The sequence below is a fragment of the Ptychodera flava genome, unplaced genomic scaffold (assembly GCF_041260155.1).
Source record: "Ptychodera flava strain L36383 unplaced genomic scaffold, AS_Pfla_20210202 Scaffold_87__1_contigs__length_454918_pilon, whole genome shotgun sequence".
NCBI lineage: Eukaryota > Metazoa > Hemichordata > Enteropneusta > Ptychoderidae > Ptychodera > Ptychodera flava.
The window spans coordinates 356,581-377,505 of record NW_027248409.1 but is presented as its reverse complement, the minus strand read 5'-3'; the positions used below and the strand labels follow the sequence as shown (position 1 = coordinate 377,505).

The 20,925-nt window shown below is 37.3% G+C and overlaps 1 protein-coding gene across 1 annotated transcript in view; it reads left to right on the top strand.

Annotated features, from left to right (window-relative positions):
* LOC139129049 (death-associated protein kinase 1-like) overlaps window positions 1-20,925 on the top strand; it is a 133,109-nt gene that overhangs the window by 76,609 nt on the left and 35,575 nt on the right. The window contains exon 5 of the mRNA XM_070694720.1: window positions 8,130-8,228. The gene's annotated coding sequence lies outside the window, so the exon portion shown is untranslated. The remainder of the gene's footprint in view (window positions 1-8,129; window positions 8,229-20,925) is intronic.

Genomic DNA, 20,925 nt, shown 5'->3' with positions numbered 1-20,925 from the left:
TACGTTTTCTTGTGAATAGGACGCATCAGAGTAACGGTAAAGATGTCCTATTTACTGATATAAGTCAGTTGTAATTGAAAAGATCGATTTTGTTCTTCGAGAATCGAGTGTGTCCACGCAAACTGGGCATTCCACTACGCTAATGATAAAAATACCGCAGTGATTGTTCGTTGAGTTCGTTTGGAGATCCATTCGTAAAAGAAGTTAACTGAACTGTGCACACGTGTGTCCAATCTCTGCAGGATATAGTAATGGGGCGTCTTAAGATTCGCCGTCATAATATGAGGATGAAAAATCGGATTGTCCTTTAGTTCATCCCAATTGTTGGTAACTGCTCATCTACCCGTCTCCCTGTATTCTGAATTGTACGCTGCATTATACATGCATCGGGACTTGTGCATTCTCAGGATATCTTCTTCGTGCCATCTTGCAGGAATTCAATAATTTGTGATTAGTTTAACAAAGATACTTCTTTGCAAAGGGATGAAAGTCTTTTATCAGCACAGATAGAAGGGAATCTCAGAACGAAGTAGAAGGTGATTTCACCTTGTCAAATCCAAGACTCGAGGCTTTGATCTGTCACCAGTAAATGAGGTAGTCCAGGCTTTGCAACACATCCGACACTGAATACGAATCGAAGCAGTGACGTCTAAGCTCAGTTTCAATGTCAAAAAATGACGTTAAACTTTGAAGCTCAAACAGAGAAGTATTGAAATATGAAAAAGATTCAAGTTTGATAATACAACTTAGAAATGTTTAATTTTTGACATTGTAAAATTTAGAACTTCAAATTTAAGTTTAAGCAGTAAGGCTTGTCAACGCAATAAGTAACGTACGCAATAAGTGGAACATTATAATACTTCACATCGCATTTCAGCGAATGTCAGACACTTTGAAAAGGTGAAGTTGTGAAGTGCATGACTTTCAATTTTTAAAGGTAGGAATACGTCAATGAGCAGTTTGCTGGACATTTACAACACTGATGATGTGGTCGTCTGCTTTTTTGAACTCATTTTGAAGCTTGTGGAGTGAATGACATTTTCACCGCATTATTTAGTGTGACAAATGAACAATTATTTCCCCAGAAACGTCTAAAACGGGATGAACGTAGCATTGCCGAAACTAAAGAAATAGGAAACATGTAATTTGTAGTGTCTAAATTACAAGGTTTCTGCGACCAGTGGTATAAAATTGAGTTGGTTTATCAAAGAATTGTTATGGCCTTTCAGTAACCTAATTTATGTATATTCACATCAATTGCCTGTCACTATTTCAGTTTAATCATCTAGAGGCAAACGACTGCTTTACGTTTTCAGACGTCAGCGGAATTCGTTAAATAGATTCAGAAAGTATATTTTTTATCTGTCCCTGGTCATGGAAGGCAAAAAATATATTTATGTTTAATATTTATGTTGAAAATAGAATATTCCGATTATTGCACAGAATAACACTTGAAGCATTTCATCTCAAATCCATGAATTCAACAAACTATTCGCTTTAGTTTTTCGAATTCACTCACATTTCGATTTCTAAAAAATAATCTTAAAGGGAAGACACTTAGTTGCGTATTTGAGACCTGACAGATTTCAGTACATTTTCCATATACTCAGCTTAAGAATCAAACTAACTACATACTTACTGTTATCAAAGCTCAGGTAATAGTTTGTTACATTTACTGATACCACTTTCTATTTCATTTGCAAAACAAATTAGATTGATGCATCATGCCCTTATATAGATGTTTGCTAATGTTAAAGTGTTTCCTTCTTTCAGTTCATGCATTCGACGTAGAATAATCTTTATTGTCATATGTATTTTCGTCGTCCTAGAATCATAATAAATATCTTCCATAGAACGTTTATCTTGTCCTTGGCAACAAAGTACATATAAATGAAACCGTCGAAATATGAATTCACGTTTATTCACATTAATCTTCCGAAAAAGGACAATTTCAGTCAGCTAAAAACTTCATCAACCAAAGGTCAAGAAAAATGTTTCTGTTGAAAACGCATATACGGAAGCTTTATTTATTCATCATATACAAAGTATAATCCACGACACGTAATTCACACTAAGCTCATACGTTCTTTGAGCATAACGTAAGTATCTTTCAATTTCCAAAAGTTTATTCTTCTTGTTGCAAGGCGCCCTCACCGATAAAGCTTGCTATCGCAACTTTCGAATGAACAAGTCCCGATGCAGTAGCTACAAACTCTAAGCACAGTATGTACAGCTATCGAGAAGTCGATTATGCAGTTGGTACTGTAATAGAAGGAAAGGTATGACGCAATGTTTGTGACAGGTACCGCATAACAAATTCAATGTACAGGAAGAAGTAAATGACATCAACCAATCGTTCAATCCTCCCACAGATTCAATAACTAAATTTGATAGCCTATAATCCAAAAGTAGCTTTTCCCTTCTCGAGACGGCTGCCACACATAAATAGAGCACTAATTTCGGAGTCCACTACGGAATTGCTAGAATGACAAGAATTCGTTACCTTTGGTCATCGCAACTGTGAAAGAGAAATTGAAATATTTTCATTCAATATATTGAGTAACTCATTCGTGGTTCTGCAACTATAGCAGTAACCTGAGATATCCGAGGTCAATTCGCCTCGTCAATAAAAATTTATGATGCATTTTTAAATACCACTTCAGTTCCTAAAGCACGTATGCCAAAGTATTAACAATCACAGCAGTAAGCGCTTAAATGATCTTTTAAAAAATAACTTTTTTTGCCTTAACATATCTAGAAACGATGACATCAGAAAATCCCGATTTAGATCATAAGGTGTTACACTTGTTCGCCATTAGCTTGAGAACAATGAGAAAACTATAATACGGAGACAAAAAGAAACTGAAAAAATGGTGTACTGATGTAAAGTTATTGCAGTTAGAACTGACAAGCTGTGCTATTTCACAATTCCAAAACTTGCAATGTGCGAAACAAAATTTCTTTGTAAGAAATATATTTAAATAATCTTAAATGATAGTCAATCATGAATTAAAGTTAAGTAGTTAAGTACTTATGTGGACATGCACAGTGTACGGAATTCGAGTACAGGAGCGTGTCTGCACTCTTGTTCTCAATGTGAGTTTCTTGGGCGTTGCAAGGTCTGTGAAATACAGGGCATTAGCCGAGGAAACCATGTGCGTCCACACACTTTGTTTTGAAAATGACACCGACCTAAACGCCCTCTACAGTTATGTTAGGCATCACGGCAACAACATAATTGGCTTATGGATTTATTGCCGGTCGATCGCCCAGGATTTCACAAATTCATCAGAGAAAGATATGGTCTTCCTTCCTCGTTCGCTTCTGTTATTGTGGTCGATTATACCTTCGAATATTGACTTCCTTGTTATTTCTCAGAGACACGGCTTCTCTTAAATCCTTTGACTGCCTGGGGGTGTACTCTTTCTCTTGTCGTATGGGTGTGCTGCCCGATTTGGAAACATCTACCACGATATTCCAAAATACTACTCATTGTTACGGATTTTCCTTGACATGTCTTGAAATAATCATCTTTATTTTGCTGCATGTGAAGGTTATCCTAATGAACGGGACCTTTTCTTTGTTATCTGTTTAAGGTTTTGACGATGAAAAATCAATGCATGTTTAGGTTTTTTTGTGAAAATTGACCATTCGGGGGCATGTCCGTACTCCTTTTCTATGGGAGTACCCCCAGGGCTTGACTGCTGTATGTTCTCTGCTACTATTCATAACTGCATCTTCTCTGGAAGCGACGTTCATCAATTTCTGGATGCTCTCTTCTCGCCCGTACAGCAAACAAAAGCGCTACATTTTCTTTGGACCAATTATTACCACGTTCGGCCGCGTACTAGTAGGACATATTTGTCATGGTAAAACCAACGACCTCAGAACAAAGGCAATAAGTTACAACGAAATATGCCCAAAACTCTCCACATCGGGGCGATTTTACGACGTCCCAGCTCGAACTTAGGTCCAACCCCGACTCCTTCCTAAACAATCGCTGGCCATGGGGCGTAGGGAACTGTTCTCACGTTTTTTAAAGTCAGACTCGGATAAGGGGTGGCGATGCCCATGGGCCACCGAAAACGTTTCAGTGAGAAAGCCAAAGCAGGGGTTACACTGTATTTATTTAAACCTGAGGGGATCCGAGCAGTCGCTCTCTAAATATTACTTATCAGCGATCTAAGCGATGTCACATTTACACGTCAATCAATAAGGTATAAATTTAGTTCTGAGCAAGGGCCCTCAACGGTAATCACCTGGCGAGAGAACAATCGCTAGCTTGCAATGACGGACACAAACATCTGACAGCTGCTGTCTACGCTCTTTTTACTTTTAATTAACCTTGACAAATCGAAACTCCTTGGGCGAAAACATTTACAACCAGAAGAGAATTTTGAAGGCCTCACCCCACCTAATGTTGAAATCCATTTCGTTTAGTAAAGTTTTAAAATCAAGTAAGAAATAAGGCTATTGTTGAAATACTGATATGTCGATATGTACCTATTCCTACGAAATCTTTTGGCCGCGAATTGTCACTGATCCTATCGATTTTAAATTTAACAGAATAAGCTTATTTGCTTTTCACGTGTGCATGTCACATCACAATAAGAAAGCACTATGAGTCCAGACAAATCACCAGGATATAAAGCCTTTGTATTGTTATTATATAATAGCTTTGAATTTTATGACGTCATACATCCTGATTATTACTGATTATGTATCCGATTATCCAGCATTGAGCCCCCACAGCAAGCATAACAATGCAAAGTTTTTGTCTGTAAACGAATAAAGAAGTAAGCGTTTGAAAGGGAGAGAAATTATGGTGTAAACCATGTAAAACATACAACGAAATATTGATAACGGTGCAAAATATCGATAAAAATGCATTTCTTTACGATTTATCAAAATTGGTGAGTCCTCCCGAATGCACCTGTCGTCTCCTCTGTCAGATGTTTGTGTCCGTCATTGCAAGCTAGCTCAGCAGTGTCAACGGTGCAGTATAAAGTAAGTGGAGCAGAACTCAGTACGCTTGTTAACTCCTAGATGATGCTAGGTTTGACACACGGCATATTATGTATGTCACAAAAGTGACCATGTAAACTAAGCAATCGTTAAAAGCTACTCAAACCAGCCATCAACAGACCAACAACGACAGTTGATGTCATTAACATTGTCAGATAGCATCTACAGAAAGGATTCCGGAGCTAATAAAAATATCGGTCTAAGTGCAACTACAACCAACAATCATAACGACCGTGGGATCTCCGTTGATCAAATGTCTTGCCGGGCTACCTATTTTTCTGATGCATCGGTAAATCGGCAACAACTTTCATGATCGGTTTCGACTATTTCCCGACAAAGCCTCGCCAGTATGTTTGCCAAATGTACATTCCAAACACCTGCTTACATCGTTCCCCCGGTCGCCAAAATACGATAGCTATCGTCAAGAAGCCATCGGAAGTTAAATTTACAGACGCGATTATTAATGAAATTTAAACATTTAAATGAAAGTGTGGAACTCTGTTGATATTGTTAGTAACTGCATGTTGTACTGTTACTACCAGCGACACAATGCTGATCAGCTGATACCTGACAGCTCGCTGCACAAGGCATTGGTGTCGATGCATGGACACTCAGTTTTCCTGATGACTGGCATATAACGTGTTTTAGCTTTTTGAATGACATGATATTGGAAGGTGACGATTCAGTTCGATATGGACGGCAGAGATATAATTACTTTTCGTTTCCTTCCAAAATACATAGTTTTTGTATTTCCCAATCAAACCATGAGTGTACTGCTCATATTTTCGTGCTAGACGTGCGTGTACAGTGTAGTTTGAAGTGTGTGTAAATGTATAATGTATACACATTCAGGGCGATCACGCCGGATGATGTTCACAGGCTTCAATATCAGTTAATGTTTTGTTTATAAATTCGATTTCTACATCTACAAATTCACTGGCATTGCCAAAACTATGAAATAATAGCAATGATGTTTCCCCTCCCGGCCCATGGACCCTAGCAAACTTTGCAATTCATAGTCTACTTGCCTTCGCCTCGTACATTATGTTGTGCAGTGTTTGCTTTCGTCCATGAAGGCCCGGGAGGGGATTCATAATTACTTTAGTATATCCTGCTGTACAATTTAGGCAACATTGCGAAAGGCCAGTACTGGAGTGTTGCATAATTATCTACACTGATAGTGTGGGAGACGCCGCCCTCTACTGGTCATGTTATTTGTGCCATACTTAAATGTGAGGCCTGAAGTCGTGGGCAGCTGTCTCCGTTTCTTCCCCATCCTGCCCTCCCTTAGTGAAGAATGCGGGTGTATTATGTTGTTTTTTTTATTATTACTTCAACAACCAAGTTAGACCTATGCATCTTTTGGTTTAAGCATAACAAGGTCATGTCTTCTGCATGTCACATAAAAATGCACAGTTCTGTATTTGCGAGACTTCTCTACTTTGTACGTTAGCTTTTCTACTTTGTTTATTATTCTCCTTTAAGGCCTGCAAGACTTTCCAGTTACCTTCATTAAAACATTACAGGCTATTCCCTACTGACTGCCAAGCTCATGTCCTTGTCAATTATTTCCCTTCATAATTACACTTATATATAATCCCCCCGTATTCCGAACGAGTGTGGCTGCGTCGCGGACGAGTGATTCCCCGTGTAGCGGCCGTATCCCTCCGAGCCGTAGGCGAGGGGGGATACGGCCGCTACACGGGGAATCACGAGTGAGGAATACGGGGGGGATTATACATTTATCACATGCATAGACCCAGTTTTCCGTGAATAAACCTTCCAGGAATGATAATTACTGGGAAAAAACGAGAGGGAGTATTTTACAAGAATTCATACGCTTGTGTTATTCGGTCGTGGCTGGGTCACAGCTGACTAGACTGCGGTCAGCTCAACATGTCAGGGCTGCTCCTATGGATAATTAGCGTCTCTTGTAGGGCTTTTTCTGTGCGAATCAAGCGGAAATAGGAAAGACTATGGATTTTTAATGCAAGGTATTTATTTGGTACTTACTATAACATCAATTTTAGTGAAAATTCATTCATAAAATTATTGGACGTACAAGCGGGACGTCGCGACACTCAGCCGCGGCTGGCGAGAACGGGTTATTTTTGTCAATATTCGAACATCATTCAAATAATTCTTCTTTGCAAAGTTTGTATGAAATTTTCAAAATTAACAATTATTATGTTTTACGAAATTGTCAATTGTATGTTTAATATTTTACGAATAAAATGAGCGTGTTTAAATATAATGAAGAACAGTGTTCGGCTCTGACTCAATCGGTAAGACAACATACAAGCAACGAGTCTTTCTTAGCTCAGACGCGAGACGACGGAAGTTCAACAACAAGGTACAATACAGGAAACGTGATGCACAATATGCATGGACAAAACAATAGCTTGCACCTTTAAGTGCACTGATAACATTGTGAACTCGTCGCTCTTGAAAAATATAATAGCGTTTCTTCTGATGAGTCTCAAGTCCGGAGTATCGTCATTGCTGTCAGAAATAATGTACGCTCTTTGCTTCATCGGCTCGCCCCGGGAGCTTGACTGGTTGACTGCCGCGACAGCATTGATCGTGGTGTTGAACTTGAAACCCGTCCATGTTGCTTCAGAAACATTGTTACTGCAGTAGGGATGATTGTTACGTGTCTTGGGTTATCGGCTATGCTTATTATGTTGTTTGATGGACATCGAGAAGGGCAATTTTGACGAGGTAGACAACACAAAATGCCGGTAACATACCGTTAAAATGTCAGCGGTGTACAAATCAAACGTTTCAATCGAAATCAACGACGAAAAAACACAAATTCATAAAAATTCTAGTATCGACAGAATTGTGTGTTCTACACATATATTTTAATACTCCATATTTCCTTATGTTTCATTACCCTCCCACTTTTGCATTTCAGGGATTTGAAAATAAGTTCTGAACTGAACAGTTGATTTTTTGTTTACGTTTTAAAAGTAGTCCGGGTCCCATATCCACTACATGTGGAATATGGATTCAACGTAGTCATATACCTATGGTGTGACGTCATACTATAGGGATAATTGGGTCTATGTATGTGATAATATATATTATTCACTTTTCTGCAGGATGGCGATACACCATTGCACTATGCAGCAAGGGAGGGTGAAGAGAAGACGACCAAATTACTGCTGGAATACAAAGCTTCCGTAGACATACAGAACCATGTAAGTGAATACGGTATCTATTCCCATGAAATAGTACAATGTGACACTATTAGGCTTCAGCTGAAACTTTAATCATTAAAATTATTAAATTTAGCAACAAGAAACCCGCTCTGAAACCAAGACACCCCGTCTCCATCGCAACCCACCGGGACGGACCTCTTTGCTCATTCCCGTGATTTTGTGGGCGTACTGGTGTAGATGAAACTATAACGGGTTTGCAAAAACCGAGTAATGATTATATAACGAAACTCATAAATAGTGATAAGTATGATATTAGCAATGTATTTGTTCAAATTGGTACACACGATGGGTTGGCCGGGGACTCGATACCCGGGATCAAGTTGATAATGATTAATTGAATTGTGTTTGAACTGTAATCTAATTATTCTAAATGGTCAACACCATAGGGGATACCATGGGAAGATATACATGTTTTACCCCTAATGGATGTAGTGTCGTTGATTTTGGTATAATATCTAAGCCATTTATGATTCAGTCCATTATTTCAAAGTCAATAACTTGACAAGTATCTCCGATCATTGCCCCATATCGTTATCGTTTTCTGTCAACACGCAATGCCTTGACGATATTATAGACAAGCAGAGTAAATTTAGAGAGGAGCTTGACACTCTACCGGCAAGATACATATGGAATAGTCACGCAAAACGTACGTTCAACCAATTTTTACAAGCAGAAAATAGCTTAATAAACAATATCATATCTGAAAATAATGATAGCGATCCAGATAAAACGGTGTATAGCTTTGAAAAGTTACTTACGTCGCTTACTGATAAATGCGTTAGAAAGATCACCCCTAAACCTAAGAAAAAAGAAATAAAGTACGTAATAATAACTGGTTTGATCATAATTGTTTCAAGCTTCGTGACCAGCTTAAAAACGCATTAAAGTTGCTACAGAAATACCCTAATGACCCTTCGATTCGAGGACGAGCATTTACCCTGAACAAACAATGGAAGAAACTCATCAAAAGTAAGAAAAATGACATGAAAAGATTTAACATATTTAATTTAGAACATTCTAAAGGTAATTCATCACACTTTTGGAAGTTATTACGCGAAATGAATGAAGATTGTGACAGTAATTCTGCAATTGAGTCTATAACTCCTTCTGATTGGTTAAACCACTTCAAACTGCTGCTCAACAACGATTATGATCCAGATAATGTTCATTACAACACAACTGAAGCTAACATTATTGAAGAACTTGAGAACCTTGAATCAGATTGTGATAAACAAAACGACTTCTTAAACGGTCCTATTCTAAACCATGAAATTCAACGCGCTATAAGGTAACTCAAATATAATAAATCATCTGCAGAAGATAAATTGTGCAATGAAATGTTTAAATGTGGAGGATACTATCTCACAAGTGCTCTTGGAAAACTGTTTAATGGTAATGCCCAAATCATGGAATACTAGTCTAGTTGTCCCAATATATAAATCAGACTCAAAAAACAAACCCTTTAAATTATAGAGGAATCGCTATTTCAAGCTGTTTAGGAAAATTATTCACTAGTATATTAAATCATAGATTGACAGAATACTTGGATAAAAACAAGAAACTGACTGAACAACAATTTGGCTTTCGGAAAAACTGCCGTACCTCCGATAACATGTTTATATTACAAACCATTGTCAATATTAAGTATCGGTATCATAGTGAATGTTCGAATACAAACAAAAGTAAAAAATGTACTAAAATGTATGCGTGCTTCATCGATTTAAAAAAAGCATTTGACAGTGTTTGGCATGGTGGCCTCAACGTTAAACTCTTGAGAAACAATATAACAGGCAAAATGTATAATATCTTATAAATTCCATGTAAAGCAAAATGGCGTACAAGATTTAAACTAACGGGGTCTAACCAAAACATTTCAATCTACCGTAGGGGTAAAACAGGGACGTAACCTAAATCCAACAATCTTTAACCTGTTCATTAATGACCTTCCAAACATCTTTGATAATTAATAGTGTGACCCACTAACTAATAAGACTAGCATCAGCTGTCTTTTTTACGCTAATGACATTGTCATTTTGTCAAAGTCCAAAAAAGGACTACAGAATCGTTTGGACAAATTAGCCATGTACACTTCAAAATGGCACTTAACGGTGAAGACGGATAAATCAAATATTATGATATTTAATAAGTCTAACAGATATTTGGATAATCACGTATTCTTTATTGGGGGCAAGGAGCTTAAAATAGTCAAACAATTTAACTACCTTGGTTTGGTCTTAAGTGCAAATGGAAAATTTGCAGGAAAATCTTAAGAAAAAGGGTATGAAAGCAGTGTACCTTTTAAAAGAAAAAATTGGTAGAATCTAAATGTCCCATTAGCACAATCATTATTTGATAAACTTATCAGACCCATTCTTGTGTATGGTTGTGAGGTATGGGGACACGAGTGTACCTCCAAATCAGCTATAGAAGACGTTCACCTCAGCTTTTGCCGATTCTTATTGGGAATTTCAAGAAACACATCAAAACTTGCAATATACAGTGAACTTGGTCGTTATCCCATCGAAATTTTTATTCAAAAACAGATGATCAAATACTTTAATAGACTTAATAATAGCGAACACTGTCTGTTAAAGGAAGCATTCCCTGTAAACAAAACTCTGAAAAGCAAGTGGTATTGTAAGATTGAGTCAATCTGTACTAATATCGGGGAAATGCAACTTGTTAATTCCGATCAAATTATCACTAGGTCTGAATCGACCAAATTTATGGCAAACTTAAAGGCACATACGATGAATTGTGGGAAAGAGAAATCCAAGATGATAAAAGAACGAATAAAGATGCAAAAAATAAATTGAGAACATACAGAATATTTAAACAAAGTATCGAGCTTGAAAATTACATTACTACTATCAATAATATTGATCTCCGAGACAGTCTTGTCAAATTTAGATTAAGTAATCATTCATTAAAAATTGAAACAGTAGACACAGCGCCACAATAAAATTCCGGTACATGAAAGAATCTGCGAACTTTGCGATAGTAAATTTGTAGAAGATGAACAACATTTCATCATTTCTTGCAAATTTTACACCAGCCAAAGAAATCTCTTGTTTGCTGCAGCTGCAAAATATAACACCGCATTTTATGATATGCCTAACAAATTTGAATTCATAATGAAAAATACTAGCATATCAATTCCTCTAGCACAATACATATCTACATGTATGAAATTGAGAATGGAACGCCTATCAGAAATGTAATCATCATTTGATTTGGTTTTTTTTTTTGGTTTGAATTTATTTCTTTTTCGTATTATTACTTCGAAACACTTTTGGTTTCGTTTGAGTAACTTCCTCTTTTGTTTCTGTAACCCTTTTCTTCCCTTCAGAGGGAAGTTATGTGTTTAATAATAAATAAATGATACCATTCACCTTTGACATTCACGGGCGGGATCGAATGTTTATGTGTTTTTTTTGTAAATTACGGTCACGATTAGTGCGCACAGGAGGTTGTAAACAGTCCAATATGTTGACATGCAAACAACAGATTATGTGTAACTGAATATAACTGCTGGACCAATACACTGAGAAACAACGTTTCATGAAGCTCGCGATTGTTGTAGCAATAACAGGTGTACTTCAAAAGCAATGACAAAGGCACAGTCAATCCACGATGCCGCTGCAACGGACGTTATTACGTTCCAAATTAGGCTTACCTAGGGCCCAGGCGCGTGCTGCAACTGTTCAATTATTGCAGCTAAACGACAGCGTAGACGTCCTGCCATTGCCAAGATACTTTGTTATCTCCGATCGCTTCTTCTACAGAACTACTAAAAACCCTCTGAGTTCGCGAAGAAAAAATAATTACGGTTTGAAATCGTTGAAATAATCGGAAATTAACACCGTGGTGCATTAATCTATATTTATAAAAATAATAAACTGAGACATCACTAATCATGAGTGAACTGAATTAAACGTACATTGACACTATCCTATTTTTTTAACAACCAGCTTCCTTTCAATCTTGATATTGTCTGTTTTTAAAGAAGTGCGACAGATTTGTACACTGAGCAGCTCACCCGGCCCAAGAGATATCCCCTACCGCCATAAAAACCATATGCACTCACAAAATGGGGAAAATTATGAAATGCCTTTGTAATCATTTACGTCAAATCGCTTAGTAGCAGAAGCTAATCTGTTTGTTTGTTTGTTTTTCATATCGTGCATCATTTTACTGAGTGTAAAATTGGGATTTATTCTCTAAGTTTAATCAGCGACACATGATGTGGTGAACAATGCATCTAGTTTAGAGGCTGTTTAGCAATGACATCAGGATTACCCCGCCTAAAACAGTATTTTGTTACCTTAACGCTGGTACCCAGAGCCACATGCACATGTCCCCACGTGTCCAAATCTCACCTTCTATAGCCAAGATGTTAAACTAATATTTTACATTGCTAAATGAATGAAAACCATGACTCTATTCTATCACCATTCCATTGACTTTTATGTTAGTTCGTGGAAGACATTATTTATTTGTCTGAACTTCCATCGATCTATAAAACTCAGATAATTTGTGAATTTTGAAGCCCGTGAACTTAATGTTTTTTCTAAAATTGTTTTCACAAGAAATCATGTGGGTAAAATCATTCGAAATAAGCGAACATAAACAGGGGAGAGTCACATAATGTCTCTCTCAAATCGCTTACTAGCACTGCATTTTCGGAGATAATTTTTATACTGACACATTGCAAAATTATTATTACTGAATGTTGTTAGAACATTTAGCAATACTTGGGTAATATGCCGGAGGGGGAACTCTAGTTTCGTAAATATGAGAGATCTGCTTTGTCAAATTAGCGTAAACGTGTTACTATTACTATGTTGTGTGATATGTTAATTGTCATAAGATATGCTCGCTTTTTCTTTAAATTTCTGTATTCCCATATCCTTCAAATATCGCATAACTGTAACATTTGACAGCATATTGCATCGGTGAGTCTTTTTTGCTTACTGGCCTGGCTGTGAATGACACTCTGTTTAACAATTTATTCCAATTGATTCTACACTATAGAAATAACGGACGCGCTGACCATTACCGTTATTTATGGGCAGGGGCGAGTGGAAAGCCAAAAAAATTACGAGCGAGGCTTGCCAAGCCCGTTAATTTGGCTCTCCTCTCGCCCGCGCCCATAAAAAACGTTAATAGTCACTCGGAGTCTGTTATTTCAATTATATTATCAACAAACCGCGAAAAACCGTCTATTTCCCGTGCGAACGATAACGGGGCCCCCAGAACCTGTTAGGGAGTGGTGCGTGCTGCAAAATTTCTGAATTTCGGAGATGTTTTGAAAAAAAGCGTCTAAACTTGGCCCACAAATGCTCCATTTTATTTTGTGGTTGATTATGATCTTTGTACAAATCGCAATTTTCGTTTTAGCCGTAAAGTTAATATGTTTACGATATTATTAATATTCGCGGGAATGAAAACAAACCTTACTGTGTATTTGTGGGCAGTCACGTGGGTCAGCTCGACCAATAAAAGTGCGACGGGCAGGGCATGGTAATATAATTTCAATTCATTCTTTCCTTCTATTTTGCACAAGAGAGATTTTAGAAATTCATTTAGATCTCTAACCTAAAGTTCTGCATCGAAACATTAACCCAGCTTTTGACGATAAAAACTGTTTACGATGCAATGATTCACGTAAGCTTACAGTGATTACAATCATTCGAAACGTTTTACCAATCGTTGACTTTCACAACTGGTATGACATGATAATCGCCGAGTCCCCTCTGATAAAGTTCCGAACATGTTAGTTATCTTTGAAGTCGTTTCATTTTCTCCAAATCAACCAGTGTGCCGGGAACTCATTTTATCATTGGCTTATGTCAACCAGCATTGATTCAAAATTCACATTAACATGATCTGGTATCATTTATTGCAAAAGGTAATAAGAATATCCATTAGCACATGGTTTAAACTATTTCGGGTTTGGTCAGTATTTTTTTTTCCAATTCTTTAATAGTTTCAGTACAAATCGAAGGACATCAGAGGAAAGAATGTTTGCAGTGATATCGGTCCCATATCCGAGGCTTTGTTTTCTAAAGATTCAAATTTTACCTAAATTTTACAGGAAAAGTTTATGGGCTTAACATTTTCTTTAGTATTTTTTTCTAATGTAACTTCTTATTTTAATTTAAACCATAATTGTGTTATGTTCCAAGACGATAAATACTGCCGAAATGTTTATCAAATATCAAACATTTTGCTGATCTACGCCAACTCCCGACCGGCAGTCCACATCATGTAAACATATTTTGTAGCTCATCTTCACACCAGTCTGTGGAGCATATAATTTTCACAAGTTCGTACTTCGGAGAAGCTTCTTCAAAATTGTAAAAATGCAATCGGTATAAGTAAAACGGAAATCTGGGCAACTGCCAACGATGAAAATGCAAATTATCCAATATTGTGACTTCATCGTAGTCATCGCTTTATCATGATACGATAATATGGGAATTCGACGATATTTCGGACATTTTGACAGTCGGTGTTGGCATTTAGAGTTATATTTTGAAAAACTAAAGATATTTGTTCGTATGTGAGCATTTGGAAACATACTAGATGGCAGAAATTTCATGGTTGGAAAAAAAGTATTTTCAGTAGTGGTGGTATTTCTTGAGTTAGTTTGACCGATTCTTTGCCACAGCCGTATTTTCTCGCTCATATCATGCTTGTTGTCGTGTTGAATGTGCGTTCTCGTTAGTTTCCAGTTATTCCGATGGCTTCGTAAAGCCGCATGTGAATTAAGGACATCGAGTCGCCTACTACGTCATCATAGCTGCATTTACGCGCACTATACGACGTGCGCGTCCGCTGAATGGGACCGTGCTCGCTGTAAAAATTACACCGTGAAAACAATTGGAACTATTTTGTGATTATAGATGAAGAGTAAAAGTCACAGAATATGCTCTCTAAGAGAGGATTTTCTCAAAGCATTTAGTAATTATCAATTATTATTTTTCTAGTGAAAATATCAAAACTGTAATTATCGAACTAAATGTTAAAGTAGTATAAAAAAATCTGTATTTAAAGCCATCTGCTATTCAAAAATTGTAAATTTATCCTTTTTGACAATTTTTAAATGATATTTCATCTCATACAAGAATCTACAGTTCTACGCGTCTGTCATGCATTATGGGAAATAAACAGGGGTCACGGGGTCATTCGTTCCATTTCAGCACTCTGTGCAGATGACAAGCGATCTTTACTAAGCAGTTGCACCACGGACAGAGGAAGCAAACTTCCTTTGTTTTTCGGGGACATTCAGCTGCACTGCTGATAGCATTAGGCCTATAACCCCATTATGTTTTATGACCAATAAATTATGTTTCTACGTTGCTACCCCCTGCATAATAAAGGTATTTCAACAACAAAAATGTTTTATTCTCGTCCATGTTTGAAGTTATCCGGTGTCATAGTGTCGGGGCCTAGCTGTAAGTGAACAGCAAGTTAAAATCACCTCGAAAACTGTTTCGACGATGACAATGTATTATAATTTAACAGTGAACGAAAACCTTACATGGGCGTAGACGAAATTATGCAATTATATCTTAATTTAGGCTAACTTTTAATTTTAATGCTCGACCTTAGCTAGTTCGTGTTTACTATGTCACAATAAGTTGTTTGATCAGAACGGGCCATCAGTCAAACTTTCACTTAAGACATTTCTTAAATTTACATTTATTAAACTGAATTGAAACTAAACTTGAAATTTACTCGATTATTTAGTTTGCGAGCATTTCTTTCTCACAAACAAAAACGTACGGAACGGTGACGTAGCTGTAGGTCCATAGCTGTGGTGTTTTCAGACGGGATTTCTTACTTTTTACGGGCTGGTTTTGACTTTTTGACTTTTTGTGATGGCGTGGTTAAAATCGTAAAAGTCAAAACCAGCCCGTAAAAAGGCAGGAATCCCGTCTGAAAACACCACAGCTTTGGACCCATAGCTAACGGTAACGGTGTTAAAAATACGAAGTGAGATTTTCGGTTATTTCATTCAAATATTTTGGTTAAAACATGATAAAAATTACTTATGTGTGAGTTTCGAATGTGATATGAATGTTTTTTTTCGGTGTGGTTAAAAACCCCGAAAAAACAAGGAAGTTTGCTTCCTCTGTCCATGGCGCAACTGCGCAGAAGAGATCGCTTGTGATCTGCACAGAGTGCTGAATGGAACGAATAACCCCGTGACCCATGTTATTTCCCATAATGCATGACGGACGCGAAGAACTGTGGATTCGTGTATTGATACACTTTCTCGAAAATGTCAAGATTAGAGGTCAAACTTGATCATTGCTGTATTGTTTAGAGGACCTGGATGCATTGAAAGATTCGGGATCATATCTGATTGGTTCTTTACTATTTCAAACAATGTTTAGGGGTCACATCAGAGTGGTCTCTAAAAGATCTAGGTACATATCAGGGTGGTCCCTGAATGCTTCAAGGACTCGTCTTGGCGGTCTTTGAAAATTCCACGATCACATTAGGATAGTCCTCGAAAGATTGAGGGACACCTCAATTGGTCCCTGAAAGATTCAAGGACTCATAGACGTAGTCATGTTCATGCTACGATCACAGTTGCTAACATCATTGTCGAGATCGGGAACAGCACTGTCACTCCACAAAGGACCTTGGTAATATACATCAAATTTCATCGGCGATATCCAGTATTCAGTTGCTTTCCATTTAGTCCTGTCATTAAATAATTGGGGTAATGGACATCCTACATTCAGAATCGGTTACCTTTCCCGACGAAGGAATTAGTGCAGTGGACAAAATTCATTCGAACGTCGCGTCGTTAACACAATCGACTTGAAACAATGCAGAGTCACACAACAATGTGACCCTTGACCTTTATTATGTTAATTAGCAAGAACCATATTATTTGGTGTACGTTTCGGTGTCTCGCTTAGCGAGAAAAGCATCATTAACGACATCTCCAATTCATCATGAAAACTGTAAAATACAAGCAAAGTATTTTAAACGGTAGGAAAACTTTACAGCATAAAAGAGCAACATGTACCTTACCGGAACCTTACACAATCGCGCGATGCGCCCTAGGTGTCCCTGTATATTAAAATGGAATATGCCACCATGCAAATTGTTTACTGTTAAGACCCGCGTCGCGTCGGCTCGCGACAGCATACTTCAACAAGCGAGTACATTGCCCTTATTCGTCAAAAGGCTCGTTTAAATCGACTGAAGGTTCAGCCACTGCCCAGTTGGTCACATTTATGCCAGGGAGAACATGCCTTTTAGATTTCGTCGCATGATTAATACGCAAACACGTGTTTCGGCGCCGGCCGTCCTGTCACACATCGGAGCCATGAGGACGCCGGGTTAAGCCATTACATAATTTTAACTTCGAGGTGCTGGATAATGACGCTTATGTGCAGGAAATTGGACCAAATCTTTCCAGTGATTCTTCTGCCTGTCAGTTTACCAAGTAATGCTCGTGAATGCACAAGCTGATGAGCGAAGGTCACATCAGATAGTCCTTGAAAGATTCAGAGTCTCATCGGGTGGTCCCTGAAAGTTCAAGGTCTCATCTGGTGGTCCCTGAAAGTTTAAAGGGCTCATCTGGGTGGTCCCTGAAAGTTTAAAGGGCTCATCTGGGTGGTCCCTGAAAGTTTCAAGGACTCATCTGGTTGGTCCCTGAAAGTTTCAAGGACTCATCTGGGTGGTCCCTGAAAGTTTCAAGGACTCATCTGGGTGGTCCCTGAAAGTTTCAAGGACTCATCTTTGTGGTCCCTGAAAGTTTCAAGGACTCATCTGGGTGGTCCATGAAAGTTTCAAGGTCACACCAGGATAGTCCTTGAAAGGTTTAGGGTCACATCTGGGTGGTCCCTAAAAGTTTCAAGGACTTATCTGGGTGGTCCCTGAAAGTTTCAAGGTCACACAAGGATAGTCCTTGAAAGATTTAGGGTCATATCTAGATGGTCCCTAGAAGTTTCAAGGACTCATCTGGGTGGTCCCTGAAAGTTTCAAGGTCAAGTCAGTTTGGTCTCTAAAAGATTTAGGGTCTCCTCGGAGTGGTCCCTGAAAGCTGCAAAGACATTTCTGCAAAGTTCCTAAAAATTCCAGACAAAACCTGTTGGTTCCTGCCGTTAATATTGTAAGGTTTCAACAGACAGATGATATTGATTACATTTCTTTGCATCTACCAAAAATAGTTCATTTTTAATAGAAGGGCTGAAATAATTCAGTGATTTTGTAAAATTTTCAACCATTAATTTGCACACTCACAGGAAAAGGGTAGTTTAATCAAATTTACCAGGTGTCATTTCCTTGTATATGAAATAAATAAATGTACAAGACGTTTTCTTAACACCTACCAAATCATTTGAAAGAGAGATCACCGAAAAAAATATGCACCACAGCAGAAGTGATTTGGGTAGAGGTAGAAGGCCATTTTCCCATCGAAAATGTAAAATGTTATCATGCATCGTTTGGTGTTAACAGTAAATGCCTACAAATCAACCTTGGAAAGGGAATTTGTATTTTGACTTAAACTAAACAAAATTGACAAATCAGTTACGTTGAATGGGTCTTCTTTCTTGAGCGTGCGAAAAGCTACACAAAATGTAAAATTTGTTCGAGATGTATTTGATAATTGTGCAATTATCAATAATTTATGAAATTTGCCCCCGCCTTCACACAAAAACACTGTTAGATTGATGATTTTAAAATAGATTATAACAAAATGATCAAGATCGTATAATCACACAATAGTTCCAATTGTGTTCGCGCTTATGATGGGAACCTGTCTTCACACAACTTGATGTCAGAGCTTTTAGCATGAAAGCGGACGTTGTTAGTGATGATTGAATGATCATGTTATCTTTGAAATGTAAGTTTCAAATGATTGAATGTCGATATATTAACAAAGTAATTAGAAATCCCGACACAATAATTTGAGCTACAACCAAACCAAGGAAGTCTAAAACGAGCACATCTGACTTTGTGAACATGTCGGCCACATATACTACCCATACAAAAACACATATTTTTGACATGAAGAAGGTTTTACTCGAAAATGAGTCGCAAACTATTTGTTAGAATCTGTTGAAAACGGATTTTGCCTGTTTCAAATATCTGTCCATCATTCAGGGACGCGCAGAGGTGTAAAAACTCAAACATTTGCAATAAGAATGGGGTGAATTACACTACATAAATAGAGTAACTAGAGTACGCGATGGGATAGCTTACGGCTAGATGAGAACCTACAGCGATACTTCCACAAGAACGACAGCTGAAAGAACAAACCCTTGCCATGTCATTAGGAAAATACCATCAAAACAAACTGATTCCTTATGCCGTGTTATAAAAAACCTCGATTTTTTTCAAGTATAGTTTTATTTTGTCTGTATAAATTTGGAGTCTGTGTCTTTCTCAATCGCTATTAATTCGACCAAATAACCTAGCCTTTAAAACGACTCTTCAGTAGGTAAATGAACGATACTTTAAGGCAACGAAAACAACAGCGTTACGATTACGTCGAACCACGGTCAGTCCAGACAAAAAGCCAGGAAGGTAGAACCGCGAAAGGGTTGTTAGTAAACGGCTTTCAGAATGGTTTTCATTGAGTCACATGAACATTTTTGATGAATAGGAAACATTCTGTGCTTTAAAAATACGGATGAAGTTCCAATGTGAAGTATAGCGTAACAATCCTTTAGTCTCTGACATTGAAATTAGTATTTGCAGCTTAATATCGAATGAAAATTAGTATATTACTCACATGCTTTCTTTTTTATTTCGTTGAATGACATCTTTTTATTATCTCCTATGGAATAAAGTATTTACATTGTTCCAATAAAGTATACACGTACACGTAAAATTGTGACAACTACATTACATTAATCATCCGCAGCTTCAGTTCATGATGTACCAAATTGCATAACTGAGATTTATGTAACTCCATGCAATGAATTTGTATATTAACCATTTTGCAACCAACATAACAAGATTTATATCATCTAATTTATCATTATTGTCAATCCCACATACAATATTCCGCCAACTCAAGGCTTCATGTAAATCATATAACCTTTGTCCAATATTTTATACAATTTGCCATACTTCTTTAGCGATGATACACTCAAAATAGCGATGATGTGTTGTGTCTTTTACGTTACAATACAAGCAAAGAGCATTATCTCTCATTTTCCAAAGATACAATTTACATTATTTATACATTTCTTATGCAAACATTTCAAATGAAACGCTCTTAATTTGTTCTCCTTAATAACTCCATGAGCTAAAGTCCAAATGTTCTTCAAATCATTGATTTGTCCAAACTCCTGTTGCCAGCTCAAAGTAGTGGCTTGTTGTGAAATACGGCTGACTAAAAATCTATATACATCTCTTGTTTTCAAATCATCAACTTCACAATGATCTTATTCTTAATTTCAATATATTCTACACTACGTTTAACGTTAACAAATACATTATATTTACAATTCCACAAGATGGTATTGACTGTATTTTTTACGTCATTAGGGGGTGGAATAAAGTTCCATGCATTCAAAACCTGTTGATAAAAGATTAGCAATCTTGAAACAAAGAGCTCTGCTGATATTCTAGTGTTTGAAAATACATCTCTAAGAATTGAAGAATCTTAAAATGGATCAAATAAATAAAGTGGATA